At 49.7% G+C, this 15,832-nt stretch overlaps 1 protein-coding gene across 1 annotated transcript in view; it reads right to left on the bottom strand.

Annotated features, from left to right (window-relative positions):
* Positions 1-15,832, bottom strand: part of UBE2D4 (ubiquitin conjugating enzyme E2 D4) — a 309,227-nt gene that overhangs the window by 232,252 nt on the left and 61,143 nt on the right.

Genomic DNA, 15,832 nt, shown 5'->3' with positions numbered 1-15,832 from the left:
GTTGATGCTTTAGCCTTCACTAACAATGCTGGAAGGCCACTCCATGCAAATGTAAGACTACCACTGTTCTTTTAATAAAATCCTTTTTTGAGGCATCTTCTCGATACACTTCTTGGTTCAAATAAACTTGCCTTCATCCAAGTACTTCAGTCCTTGAGATATTTAAATGCCTACATCAAATGCCACTCCCCCTCCCCCCACTGTTACGTGTACATCACTGAGGTAGTTCAATATCGGTCATATTACTCAATATTCCTCCGCACTTTCAGACTATACAGTTTTAAGTTCTTACATGTTTGTTCATAATTGGAGCTTGCTCCTTTAATGTATCCTCTGGGAGTTCTCCAGTCTAACTTTATTCTGCATGATTGTACAAATCATACCCTTTTTAAGAGTTCATGTTCCTCCGACAGAGACTAACAGCTGTCAAACATTTTCAGAAGAGCAAAATGTCTGTACCGAGATCACAACTTTACAAGTCATTCATGACACTCTTCAATAGCAGACAAAGGTGGCCCGCTGCAACCTGATCCTCTTTGGCCAGCAATGTACTTCGACACTTTGTCACAAGATACTACTCAAATTCACTCTGCAGGCATGGGTCTCTCTACAACAGTTCTCTTATGGCATGCCTCTTTCCCGCAAACAGTAGTACTCGTAGATAACGCTGAAGCAAATAAATAATTAATTTATACTACCACAGTCTATCAAGTGTCTAAAGCTGAAGTTTATCTCCTACCTAACCTTCACAGAAAGATCTGTGGGTTTCACAAGGCTCCCCTTCAAAGACTACGGAAAGACATATTGAAAGTAATTTTGCCTGGTATCAGACTATCTTTCTACATTTAATGAAACTGGTTCTCCTGGCACACATTTTCACCCGACAATTGAAACCCTGATCCCTTGTCACATTGATAAAGGTATGCAATGTTTACTGGCCTCCTAACACCACATTAACACCGTTCAAAGCTGCCCGAACCGCCTAAGCACTGGAGAAAGCAATTTGACCACATCACACCTACAAAAAAACTTTCATTGCCTCCTCCCTACCCTCACCACACCCTACAATGCAAGCACATATTCTATGCATCAATTACCAAACCATGCACATACGGAAACTAGCCAACCTACTAGTAAAATTCCCTGTCTGGCAGTGTCTGCACCACCAACACCTATTAAACTGATCATGTAAGTATTCAACACAAAATGCACAAAACCTGTGGCTTGGGCACTGGTAAAACACACATGCACCAAGGGGCTGGATTCTGGTAGACTCAGTCTCGGGGCACAAGTCCTATTTCGTTTTGCACCCTCCAATTTTCTTGAGGCAACCCTTCACTCCGCCCTCTCAAATACACAACTCTGCCGGATATAAATCTCTCATGTAGCCCAATTCGCCTGTCTGAGTTAACATGAACTGACAGTCATATTCATCTTCTCACATCCACCCTCTGCCTGGGCCCAACCCCCTCAAAACCAGAGTTTGGCACCCTTATTGTCAACCATCAGGAAAGAACTCAAAATGTTCTTAGTTCATCTCCCGTCAAATGGCAGCCTACATTCAAAGCCTCACAAAAAAAGCAACAAAGAATACAAATGGTATCTCAGGAAAACATATGCAACTAACGCTGCAGATTTTCTTTTTAACTTGTAAATGTTGACAACGTATATAACGTACAAAGTAAGTTTGTAAACTTTCCCATATGTAAAGCTACTGTAAATGAATACCCATAATCATATAATAGGCTATCTATTTATTCATATTGTTTTTACGAACACTTTCATGTGCCATGTGAACAGCTCATGTATAAAGCTCTCCACTAGCCAACAGGATTAAGTCTGTGCTGTAGCACTTGACTACCCGATAGGGTGAATTCTGCACTGCATATATACGACCAAATCAAAAGTAATTTTGAGGGCACGATTGAAGCGATTATGTCTGTGATGCAGAAGGCGGTTTGGAGTGCTATGGGATGGGATATAGCTTTACGCTATGTTGCCACACCATAGCACACCAAAAACCCTTACGTATCACAGACCTAAAATGTATTTCCGTGTAATCTAACTCCAACATGTTCCCTTGAGGTCACTTCAGAACATGTCCATCATAACTTGTTCACCAAGTTAATGGAAACACTTTCAGAAGATCTGCACAATATAGTTCAAATGACAAATGAATTAAAGTTCAAAATTCTACACATTTAATCCAAATCCTGGTTGGAAGAGAGAGACCGAGTGGATATGTTTAGGAGGCCTGTAGTTATTAATAAGTGGGCATAATAGAGAAAACGCACACTGGGTGCTTGTATCACAGGGGTGGCATAGCAGCGCCCATGAGAAATAAGTTCCCTGACAAGGGGTGGACTGCGGTTAATACCTGCCAAATGTTCTTAAAAACTAATTGTTGAGAGCCTACAAGGTTTAGTAATAAACCTCCTTTGACTAAGCGGGCTTTCAGGGAGAGTTGATAATCCATCCCTTCCTTTTTTTTTTTAAATATCTGGACTCTGTGCTGCTCTGTCCTACTAAATATCTGGACTCTGTGCTGCTCTGTCCTACTGGTCTAGGATCGTTTTTATCATTTTAGGACTTAATTGCAACAAGTTTAAACACTGCAGTGTTTTCTACTACGTGTTTTTTTGTATTACACACGACTTAGAACATTATTCACACCCTCAAATAATGCGGTTATGGTCCCCAATAGTGGCAGGATATTAGCAAGAAAAAAAGCAAAAACATTAGAATCCTAGGTGGGTCGCATAAACCAGCCTATGGTGAATGAGAAATCACCCTTTTTTTTTTATAGAGGCACCTACGCTAATTAAGAAAAATTGACTCCTCATTAAATTCACAATGTTTCACTAGCACACAACAGGATAAGAAAAGTGAAATAGAATGTAAAAGAAGAATGGTACAGAAAACATTTTTTTTGCGGGTAATAACTTGCTGACTTCACACTGTGGACAACACTGTTGAGCCTACAACCACTTCTCTGAACCTAATAAAAAACATGCAATGATACAGCATGTACCTTGTAGGATCTCATTGCTTGGCTCAGTGCACTAGAGATAGATGAAGTTCCTACCACTTCAGCTATCTTCTTTGACTGTAATTTCATGTCACTTAAGTGGATTTTCTGGATTCTTCAGGCAGTATTATGGAGTTAACAAGCCTTCTAATCGGTTAGTAGAAAAGGGTTCCACAAGTGGTAATTACAGAGCTGACACTTGATGTTTCATTACAAAAGGAGAAGTACAATGACTAAAATAGACAAACTACTGCTGATGAGCTGAGTTGATGTGAATAGGGAGAGAAAAACAGCAACTGTTTCTAGTACAAGTTGTTATTCAAGCGAGGCATTATCCATCTGTGATTACCAAGGTAAATGTTAAGCATAATTTGGAGACAAAGCACACCATGCCAAAGAAAGGACTGATTCTGAGTGGCCAACGCCCACAGTGACGTCATATTCAAAGAATGCACAGGAAGCAAATAGGCGATTCAGTAGTGGTTCTATAATTTAAAATGCTTTTCAGCAAACTGTGTATTTATAGGACTTCCTTGCTTAGGTAATAACTCTAAAAACATTGTATTTAAAAACACTGCATTCCCTTAAAAATAACGTTTTTCATTGGCTTTGAGATAAACTAAGCTCATCGATTATATCCAGTGGCCTTACTGTCAGGGGAAGCATTGTAGGGAAACATTTTAAAGCCCATGCCATATGATTACGGTAACCTGAAAAATGATAGCTTAGTGGAAGGACTCCTTACTCTAGGTCATAGATGAGAGGTTTCAGAGAACTCAAATGTTCAACGCAGCCATGCAGAGGCAAATATTGTTAAAGTCTTTGAGCGGCATCAGGACAATAGATTTTGGGTCTTAGTACATAAAGTGCTAACCACTGTGATTATGTCCGTTGTATTGACAGCTTAAGGGCCACACAAAAGTAGATTCAACAGTTTCCACTTCTGATAAACAAATATCACAAGCAGACACTTATGTATTAGAATGTGTGTTATGGGGATGTGAAGTCTGGCTCAATCTCGTGCACCTTTCAAGTCCCTTTAGTGAGTAAAACATATGTTGTTTTGAAGAAATATGGGTTTTGGACAGCACTGACAGACAAAAACTTTGCCACTTGTAGTCCGTCTAAAATTCATAGTAGGGCGTGGCCAAGATGGCGGGCTGACTGGTCGCTCCTTCCGTGAGCTCCTGAGTCCCCGGGCCCTCTGACCCATCTCGCGCCGCTGATCTCCCCCAGATCTGGCGGAGGAAGGAGCGGAGGTGGCTGTGTGCGGTTTTGGTGCCCCCGGAAGCGCTGTCGCGGAGATAGACGCCACGCTGTGCTGGCCCCTGAGACGAGCGGGCGCTGTGGCTCGCACGAGGCCGTGCGGACGTGAAGCGGCTGCCCACGGCGCCTTGCAGCGGTGGAGAGTTCCCGGGCCCGCTGCCCATCCGGGGCCCGGTCGAGTCCCCCCTGGCAGCACTGGTACCCCCTGGCGAGGGGGTGGACGGCCGCGGCGGAGCGGCGCCCTCCGCACCTGGCTGGGAGTGGAGTCGGGGTAGAGCGCTACGCGACCCCGGGGATTTACGGGGCCTGGAGGCCTAGCAGGCCGAAGACGCCGGCGGACTTCCTCTGAGTACCCAGGCTCTGGAGTGGCCCAGGTGGGGCCTGGAAGAGGCGCCTTGGATCGCCTGGCAGACCCGTGAATGGTGAGATTGTCCTGGGGTGTGGTGGTGTGTCCCCGGGCCCACTGACCGGCGAGGCCCCGGTCGCGTCCCCCCCAGCGGCGCTGGTGTCCCCTGGCGGAGGGGTAGAAGGACACGGCGGTGCGGCGCCCTCCGCCCCTGGTTGGGGAGGACTCGAGGTGGAGAGCGACACGACCCCTGGGATTTGAGGAACCCAGGGCCTAAGGACTGTAGACCAGTGACGCAGACGAGCTGCCTCTGCGGACCCCGGCTCGGGGGTGGCCCGGGTAGGGCCCAGGAGAGACGCCTTTGCCTTTGCCTGCCTGTGATCGGTGTGCCACTTCTATAGGCTGCGCGCAGAGGGCCCCACCGAACTTCGGCGGTCCTGCCGCTACCGGGCCGGCGCCCCACGGGCTGGTGCGGTCGACCTTTGCTTCCCGGTGGCCTTGCTGGGCCCGAGTGTTGTGCCGGGGCCGGACGGAAGCCTGGTTGGTTGGTGGATGTTGGACGGAGAGTGACCCGCCGGGCGTTGCATCTCACGGAGCAGCGGTGCCAGTCCGGACGGTGGCGGTGGTGTGGCGAAGCGGCCGGGGGCCTGCAGGCAAGGGGAAGACCCTCTACAGAGCAGCAGGAGCACGTTGGGGGAGTGGTGCAGTGGAGTGCTGATCGTGCTCGCCTCTTGCCCAGTCTGCCGGGGGGCGCTGGGGCCTGCCTGTAAGCCCCGGGGTTGCGGTGGACCGACTTGCTACGAGACCCCAGCCTTCTTTCCCTACGACGATCGGCTGCCTCTGCGATGTCAGGTAACAGGGGAGGCAAGAAGGGAGAGCGTACCTTGCCCGAGATGTTGGGCAGAGGTGCCACGAGGCAGGACAGATCCCAGCCAGCACCGAGCCCCTCGTCCGGATCTCGTGGGGCAGAGGGGGGTGAACCCCCGGTCACCAGGTCTTTCCTGGAGTCATTGTTCAGCACCCTCAGGGAGGACTTTCAGACCTTGAAACAGGAGGTGGCTGGCGAGGTCCGAGAAGTGAGAAGGGAAGTTGATTCGCTTGGAGAGAGGGTCGTCGCCATGGAGGAAGCTAATCAATCCAGAGACGATGAGATCACGCACCTGCAACAGGAAGTGCTGCGCCTTCGGGACCAACAGATCGACCTACAGGCCCATGCCGAGGATCTTGAGAATCGGTCCAGGCGCAACAACATTAGGGTCAGGGGTGTTCCGTCCAAAGAGGAGGGGGAGGACGTAACGGCCTACCTACGAGACCTGTTCCGGAATATCCTGGGCGAAGCGGGTGACTTTCCGGTGAGGATTGACAGGGCGCATAGAGTTGGCCTCCCGCGCAGGGCCTCGGCGCCACCCCCAGATATCTTGGCCTTTCTCCCGGATTTCCCTCTGAAGGAGCGAATCCTCCGTGAAGCCCGTCAGAAACAACCGCTGAGCTTCAGGGGTCACCAGATTGCGTTGTTTCATGATCTGTCCACGATTACGTTGCAGAAACGCAAGTCCTTCAAAATTGCTACGGACTTTCTGAGAGAGCATGACACGCAATACTCCTGGGGTCACCCCTTCAGGCTTATTTTTCGCTGGAACGGGACACTGCACCAAATGAGATCCCTTCAGGACACGTGTGGGGTGCTGGGAATCACCGCTACTGATGAGGATGTCCCGACGCCACGCCGCCGCGCTTCTAGAGGGGGCTGGCAGACGGTCCGACGGCGCCGGACCACGCCTCAGCCTTCTCGACCGGACTCTCCTACGATCAGAGCGGAAATGGACAGCGCCATACGGGAAGTATCCGGCTCCACGTCGCCCAGTGACGTGGCCGTGACGGCTTGAGCTTCATCCGGGGGGAGATCGTCTTGGCTTTACTGGCACTGCAGGTTTGAGGGTTCCGGGGGGGGTGGGGGGCTCTGGGGGGGCAGGGATGGTGGCTGGACGTCCACTCGGACACTTTACCACAGACTTGCCCGTTAGGGGCTGGACTTGGACAATGAGGTTTTTCACACCGTTAGGGTTGTTGTTGGGGAGAGAGGGAGGGGATCTGTGTAGGGGTCGGGAGGAGAGATGGAGGGATGGGGTGTTGGGGTGTTTGAGGGTTGTTTGGGGTGTTGGGGTGGGGAGGGTTTGGGGTTCGGGATGTGCCTCATTTGTCTTATGCTGTGCTTTTTGTGCCCTCCTGCTGCCTTTCTTGAGTGGGGAGGTATCTGTTCGGGAGGGGATTCTGATGGCGTGCTGGGCTGCCCCTCTGGTTTCAGGGTGCTGTTGTTGCTGTGTTCTTCCTGCCCTAGGAGAGAGGGGGAGATGTCGTGCTGACCCTGTATTGTATTCGCCCTGGGCCCCTGCTACTTCAGGTTCACATGTCACCGCCCCTTTTGTTATTTCACCGTGGCTCGCTCCTGCGCTTGCCCCGCTCCGACCCCCCGCCTGGTGGTGCGTTTCCCGTGTCTCCAGGCCCCATTACCGCTGTTTCTCCTTTGTCTACTCATGGCCCTGAAGATCGTTACCCTTAATGTGAAGGGGTTGAATAACCCGGTCAAGCGCAGGGCGATACCATCCCTTCTTGAGAGCACCCAGGCGGATATCTGCCTTTTACAAGAAACGCATCTTCTGGCCCGAGACTGTCCCAGGTTGCGGTCCCCGAAGTTCCCGGTTCAGCTCTTTTCCTCTGGGACTACTAAAACGGCGGGGGTTGCTATCTTAGTGTCTGGGAAGTTCAGAGGGGAGGTACTGCACAAGGTGGCGGAGCAGAAGGGGAGGCTCCTGGCATACAGAGTTAAGATGGGGGGTTTTCTTTTCACGGTGGGTTCAGTGTATAGCACTAATGATCGCCAGGACTTGTTTTTGCAATCTGCTTTAGCTGACATTGCGACTACCCCAGATAGGCATATACTCATTGGTGGTGACCTGAATATGATCTTCAATTCATCTTTAGACAGATCCGCGCAGCGCCATCCACAGACTGGGGAAATCTCACAGCTTAGTGCCTCACACTTAGGGGACCTGGACATGCACGATCTTTGGAGACGCTTACACCCCGCTTCGAGGGCCTATTCTTATTACTCCCACGCACATAGGACTTACGCCAGACTGGACTACCTCCTGGTGACAGGGCCGTTGGCTGCACTAGCGACCGCGTCTGACATAGGGGTCCTCACGTTGTCGGACCATGCTCCGGTGTCGGGATGCTTCCAGTTGCCGCCGATATCCCCGCGACGCGGGGTCTGGCGCCTCCGGGACACCCTGTTACACAGAAAAGAGGTACTGACGCAGATTCGGGCCGCGATTGCTGGGTTCCGGGAGCTCAACGAGAACGAAGATACCACCCGGGCGACGCAGTGGTCAGCCCTGAAGGCGGTGCTGCGGGGAGAGTTTATTTCCATCTCCTCGGCGGAGAATAGGGATAGACAGCGGAAGAGGGACGAACTTACTGGTACTGTTCGGGAGCTAGAACAGGTACACCAGAGGACAGGGGCCCCCAGAGTCTGGAGGCAGCTCAAGGCGGCGCGGAAGCTTCTTTCCGCGCTGGATATGGACAGGGCGGAATATGCAGCGCTGCGCCTGAAGCACGCATACTATACTGGCGGTGACCGCTGCGGCCGGTTGCTGGCGAATAAACTGCGAGTACGACACCAGCGCCAGAAGGTCGAGGGCCTGTCCGTCCCCGGAGGTGGGTTGGTCACGGAGGACGACCAGATAGCGGAAGGCTTCCGCCGATATTATGCGGACCTCTACGCTGGCGAGCCCCCATCGGCCTCGGCCGAGGCTGATTACCTCACATCGGTCGACCTCCCGGTACTCACACCGGAACAGGCAGAATACCTGGACCGGGATATCCGCCCAGAGGAAGTGATTGGGGCTATCTCTCGACTCAAACATGGGAAGGCCCCGGGGCCCGACGGTTATACTCCACTCTTCTACAAAACATTCTGCCCGGAGCTAGCCCCGTTGCTGACGCGACTCTTTAACTCCTTTGCGGAGTCTGGGGCCATCCCCCCGGATCTCCTAAGGGCGATGGTGTCGGTTATTCCCAAACCGGGAAAGTCCCGCACCGAATGTGCATCCTATAGGCCGATCTCGCTGCTCAATGTAGACCTCAAGCTTTACACCGGGATCCTGGCTGCACGTTTGGCGCCTCATCTGCCGGGGTTAGTGGATCCGGATCAGGCCGGGTTTGTCCCGGGCCGGCAGACAGTGGACAACACCAAAAGGGTGGTCCACGTTTTGGAGAAGACCTCTCGGATCCCCGGGGAGCATATGCTGCTTTCGGTGGACGCGGAAAAGGCGTTCGATCGTGTGCATTGGCCCTACCTTGAGAAGGTTCTCTGCAAGCTGGGGTTGGGCGAAAAGTTTCGCACCCTAATACTTAATTGTTACAAGTCTCCTACTGCGACGGTGAGGGTCAATGGTTGCAATTCGGGCCAATTCGCGATTGAACGGGGAACTAGACAGGGGTGCCCCCTGTCCCCACTGCTCTTCGCTCTATACATGGAGCCTTTTGCCCAGAGGATCAGAAGTAACCCAGAAGTGACAGGTGTCAAGATGGGCGGCTACATCCACACTATCAGTCTCTATGCGGATGACGTGATCTTTATGCTCGACAACCCGAAGGAAGCGCTCCCTGCCTGCCTCGCAGAGTTGGACGCTTTTGCGGCTGTGGCGGGGTTCAAAATGAACATGAAGAAATCTGCGGCCCTTGACATCTCGCTCGCCTCGGCTACCAGGTTGGAGCTGCAGAGCCGCTTCCCCATGCAATGGTCTAGAGATCTGATCCCATACCTGGGGGTACTGCTGGCACCATCCCTGCCTGCCATGGTTACGGCTAACTATGCGGCCTTAGGGACCAAACTGAAAGAAGAGTTGCTCCGGTGGAGCAAAGGTACGCTATCGCTGTTGGGACGCATCGCTGCAGTGAAAATGACTCTCCTGCCGCAGGTGCTGTATCTGTTCCGTGCTTTGCCTTTACAGCCACCGAAGGGATGGATACGACAGACTCAGGCTGACATCGCTCGCTTTGTTTGGCAGGGTCGTAAACCTAGACTCCGTAGGGCCCTCTCCACACTGGCACCCGAGTCCGGGGGCCTCGGCATCCCGGACTTACACAAGTACTACCAGGCGGCGCAGTTGCGATACTTGGTTGAATGGAGCAAATGGGAATCGGACAGACACTGGCTGTTTCAGGATCAGGCGGTGGCGGGCAGGACTCTGCAGGAGATACCCTTCCTTCGCAGGAATCACAGACCCCCCAATCTGTATGCGTCCTTTGTCACGCAGGCCACGCTCCGTGTTTGGGATGCCGTGTGTACTCGACATGAACTTACCACCTTCCCGTCGCCGCTTACTCCCTTGGCGGGAAATCCTGACTTCCGGCCCGGAACAGAACCTGGAGCGTTTTCGCTCTGGCAAGCAGCCAGGTGCTGTGCATTGGTTCATATTTATAGCCCGGAGGGTGCTGTGTCGTTCGCTGACTTGCGCAGGGAATACCGCTTACCCGAGACGGAGCGTATGCGCTACATGCAGGTTCGCCACTGGGCGTTACAGCCGCAGGTACGAGATCTGGCTGATCGGAAACTCACCCCATACGAGCTGTGGCTTGCGACGCGCTCCTCAGACGCCAAGCTCGTCTCGGATCTTTACCGGCTCCTACAACCCCCCCCCCCCCATCACCTTTACAGTCCCGGGAGGGCGCGCTGGGAGCGGGAGCTGGGGAGGACGCTGAGTCACAAGGAATGGGACGACATTTCATACCGAGCGCGGCACTCGGCCTACCACACTGGGTTCACGGAGACTTTTACGAAGGTGTCCACGTACTGGTACTACACGCCTCAGAGGCTGCACGACATGAACCATCACATACAGGACACCTGCTGGCGCGAATGTGGGCAGACGGGAACACTCTCGCACATTTTATGGGATTGTCCGTTGCTGGGTCCGTATTGGCGGGAGGTCCTGGATGAAATAGACCGGTGCTTTGACATAGAATTGCCACGCCTTCCCGCCTATGTTTTGCTAGGGTTGCCCAATGGCCTGATGTACCCACTGCGATCTAGGAGGGGCAGACAAATAGCGATCGCTCTGGGGTCGGCGATCCAGAACATCCTTATATATTGGCGTACCACCACGCTTCCCACAATCACGGGTTGGTTACACAGGTTGTGGCATGTTCGGGGATGGAGAAGATGTCCCTCACGGTGGCAGGGGAGGTAGATAGATTTGATGACCTGTGGCAGCCTTTTGGTGTCCTATTGCAATCAGAGTTCAAAGAGATCACCTGTCCACGTTATCTCAGACTGCTACGGCTGACCACCCCGATTTCCTAATTGGTGGGGGGGGGGAGGAGGGGTGGGCGCGGGGTTCCTTTTTTGGAAGTGAGGGTATTGCTGGACAATTGCTCAGGCACGGGGGGGTGGGGGGGAGTTGGGGTGGGGAGGGGTGGGAGTTGGGGGGGGTGTTCTGGTTTTGGAATGGGTACATCATGCCGCTCACGCTCTTGTTGGGGCTCTGCAATCGCTTGGCTAGTCCCCTCCGGATACTGATGGCGTTCTTGGGGAGAGTCTTTGCAGTATACTATCATGATGACTGTGTTCCTTGTACGTATTACTGTTTTTTCTTGTTGCAGAAACTCTAATAAAATACTTTAAACCTAAAATTCATAGTAAAAGGCAATCCTTTGGTGAACTGCTAATGCAGGTTGGCGCTGGGGAACGGAGTTCGAGTTTCGGCAAGGACGTTGAACATCCTGTGATTCTGGGCAAATCACTTAATTTCCCGGTGCCTAACAAAAAGGAATGTGTCCTCATGTAATGCAACTGGTGCTATGTAAAGCGCTCTGATGTCCGATTCGGGCAAAGTTCCCGCTATATAAAACTCGGTTAAAAAATGATAAACTAACAGGCTTTCCGAAGGAAATAGTAATTGGAACTAGGAATTTACAACATTTCCTCTTAAACACTTTGAGAGGTAAGAGATTGAGATTGTGCTTGGTTAATGTTTACAACACAAAGGTGCAGGGTAATGGGAGATTCTGAGGTACTGCTGAATTTGTGCCAGATCAAAAATACCCATTACATAATTTCTATTTATAACGGGTGATTTTAATGCTTCTAAATATATAGAGTTGTTTAAAGAGGTAGACCTAAAAAGCGTGGAGAATGCCCTAGGAAAATTGTGCTGAGGACCAAATCAGGACAGAGACACAATATGTGACTGTAAAGCACATCAAATTGGACTTTCATAATGTGTCCATCGCCAATTACAATTTTATGGGGTTGTGAAAGTTATAAGGATTTTATAAGGATTTTGTAACGGCTCCAGTTTGCTTGTTTGGGAAATGCAAGATTGGCACTTTGCATCTGGCTAGCTATGCAACAAAACTGGAAAGAAGAGTTAACAACAAAAGCAGTGCTCTGGGGAGCTGCTCTAAGTCAGTATTGCACTGTATATTCCTGTGCCATGGGTGTCGTCATGCCAGAAAATAATGGGTGCTTCCCGTTTTAGGTAGAACACGTGAAAAATGTTGATTTTGCTACTCTTCAGGTGACTGATCAGTCTAAAGTAATTTATTGAGTCTGTTATTAAGTTTACAAGGGCTGGTGTGAGCAGTATACATTTTCCCCAATGGTGTGCTGATCCACGTGTGGTACTGCCATTTTGCATGTGAACATTCTGTGGATTACAACTCAGTGTTCTTGAAGCATATTAAAAAACAGAGCGATCATCACATCTAGTTTAATTGTTGTATTTTTACAGAAACTGTTGTATGGTTTAAGTAACTTTTTTTGTATTTTGAACGAATATTTTCGGAATAAACTATTATGACATGGCATGATCTAATAGGGTTTCTGAGGGAACCAGAATAGTGAGAACACTGTGTCCTCGGGTCTGAAGGCACTTGACTCTTCATCCAGTATGAGGGGGCCACAACCCTAAACCAACATGATTTGCTTGCTGCACATTGATACATTTTCAGGAGTTTTCTGACCAGCAGTAAATATGGCTGTACTCTAAACACCGAAAACAACCGTTACCTCATGGCAATACATCTCACATCCAGAGCATCCTAGTTTAGCATTTAGAAATTCTGCTGTCAGATCCTGGCTAAGCCCAGATTTGTTGTTAATGCACGTAGCACATCCATTTATGCAGATGATTTTGAATATCATTTTGCATTCCACAACTGTCCACTACGGTGCTTCTAAGGAGGGGTTGATATTTCAATACGACGCTGAAGGTTCTAATGCACCTGGTGGGCCTGAATTGCCTCATCATGGCTTTTTTTTTTTTTACAGATTTCTAACCTTTTTCAATCAATGTTCAAATTTCAATCCAGCCAAGGATGGATCATGTCTTAGTCTGCTGCATTGTGCCTTTCAAAGGCAATAGGTTTCGTCAGCTAGGTGACCTTTAAAAAATGCCCAGAACAGGACAGACGTAAATCCAGTTTTTCAGCTATTACATCAGTGGTACTGGAGCGTTCCAAAGTACACTCCCCTTATAATACTGAGGAAAAGGTGCAAATGTGTCCAGAGACATGTGTAACCCAGTTAAAAAAAAACGTAGTGCATGAAAAAGTCCGGCCTTCACAGTGCTGGCACACGGAGGGCCTTAATCAAACTCAGTTATGTTCTGGATGGTAGAAGTTGAAATAGAACATGGATAAACAAAACGTAAATGCAAGCAGAAGTAGGCGTGCAGTGCTTCTATTGCTAAAAGGGCCAAAACCCTATGTCAGTCGTCAATACAATGCTGAGCTACTCCAGGTGTCTGGAAATATATTCTGTACTGAGACAACCAACTCATTCTCACTGCTCACCCTTCCCTCATAGCGATCACAATGCACTCTCACTGCTCACCATACACTCACGCCATTCACCCTTCTACCCGCACATCCTGCACGCACATGACACTGCACTCACTTGTCACTTTCACCACTCACCCTACACTCACTGTATTCACGGCGTTACCCAGCACTCACACGGTTCATTCTCCTCTTACCCTGCGCTCAAAAGAGCACACCGTTCACTCTGCATTCATAGCGACCACACAGCACTCATGCCCTTTGCCATGAAGTCATGCCAGTCTCCCTCCACTTACCCTACGGTCCCATAAGCACACTACTCACCCTGCACTCATGTGACACTTCACTCACTGCTCACTCTGCAATCTCACTTAAAAAAGCACATTGCTTACTGTGCCTTAATTTCCCCATCTCTGCTCTTTCACCCGTACCCAAACTCATGTCCCATCACTCTCCCTACAGTCACTCCTCTTACCCTACTCTCAGTGTCACATCGTTCACTGTGCACTCACATAGGCACGGTCACTCGCAAAGCTCACCCTTCACTCACAAGGGCACAGCACTCACGCCACACAAACAAGCACAGCACTCACCCTGGAGTCACACTAGTCACCCTGCACTTCCTCCTCTCACCCTGCACTTACACGGACAAACCTCTCAGCCTGCATTCATACAGGCAATCTGTTCATCCTGCCTGCACACAGAGACAATAGTCTGCTGCAACCCATAGAGACATACAACTCGCTCTGCAATAACTCCTCTTACCATGCACTCGGTCACTCTCACAGATCACCCTGCACTTTTGCCGCTCACAATGCTACACACACAAGGTCAGCACTCACATTGAATTTATACGCCCATACCACCTTGCACTCACTCACTCTCACTCACTATGCATGCACTCTTCTCACTTGACATTCACATAGGCCCTCCTCTCCCATTGCATTCATGCAGCTCACCAGACACTCAGATCGGCACACTTTCACCCTACACTTGCACCAAATTAGCTCTTTCTGTAGTACTAGATGCCTACTTAATTCCATCTGTAACAGGGATGGTGCAAGAGGGGACAGTGAACTGAGAATGTGGGATGGCACAAGGAGGGAGACTAGGGCTGAGCCTGTGGGAATGGTGCTGGATTGAGGATTGTGCAACACCTTCAGCTATCCCTGACTTTCCATTCACCGCAATGCTTCATTCCGAGACATATAGGTTTTCTTTTTTTCTTGCATTTCATTTTTGGACTTTTGAGGCCCAACCTACAAAGTGTTACTGGATAATATCAATGGCTACTGAAGAAGTCAATTTCATAAGATCAGTTGGATGCTGTGATCTTACATGTTAGAATGTGGATTAGTTCATTTCCAATACTGTACCTGCTTGATACACACGTGAACCCAAAATATAAGCCCCGTACAGCTATTTAAAGGAAATGCACTTTTCATTCACATCAGAAGTGTAACAAACATTGACGTGGCAATATATTTTTGTTTTTGAATAGTGTACAGAGAATATGTTTTTATTAAGTTTAAATAAAAGGCAAGGCAGGTGTAGGAGAAGCAGCAGGGCATGCTTTTCTAACACAATAAAAGCAGATTGAAAAATGGAAGTGTGAGTGACTGTGTCTGTGTGACAGAGTAGAAATGTACAAAAGGGTGCAAGAGATATAGTGAGAATGTGGGAATAAGTCTATGTGCGTTATGCTGGTCTAGCATACTGGCGGTTATTCTTGCCTTATGGACAAGGGCACTAAAAGCACATGGATGGGAGATGTTATATCTATGGCAAACTGCAGGCCCTAACATGCTTCTATTTAAGACACATCTTTGGCTGTGGGGACTCGAACTGTCTAACTGAGAAAGCCGCTAGCCCAGTCATAGCCTGAGGCAGGGACGCAGAACAAGGGCCACCACACCTGGTCGAAGGCCCCGACATGATGAACTTAATTCTTAGCATATGGGGTTGATCCATAGCAAAATGTTGGAACTGATATTTGAGGTAACTTGTAATAAGATTTCCTGTACTCTTTTATAAGGGGTGTCAATGCAAAATGCTGACCCGTGTAGAAGTATTCGTGTCAGTGCCAGAAATTTACATGGATGCTTCAGCCACAGTCGTATTGAATTTACTCCTTGGCATAAGGGGCTCACCAATGAAAAATTATGACTTTGGTATAGTGGAAGTCATTTCTGATTTAAGACATTTGGAAAAAAACGAGATCTACTCCTAGGAAAGGCCAAGCTTCCCTGGTGCACCATAAAAGTACTGCAATAAATCATGAATGCCCTATAAGCGTCTGACATTTTAGTAAATTTGATCCCAAAAGTTTCAAAAAATTCTCAGGGAAG

This window comes from Lissotriton helveticus, chromosome 11, assembly GCF_964261635.1.
Source record: "Lissotriton helveticus chromosome 11, aLisHel1.1, whole genome shotgun sequence".
NCBI lineage: Eukaryota > Metazoa > Chordata > Amphibia > Caudata > Salamandridae > Lissotriton > Lissotriton helveticus.
The sequence above is the reverse complement of the archived record's forward strand: the minus strand, read 5'-3'. Positions and strand labels throughout refer to the sequence as shown.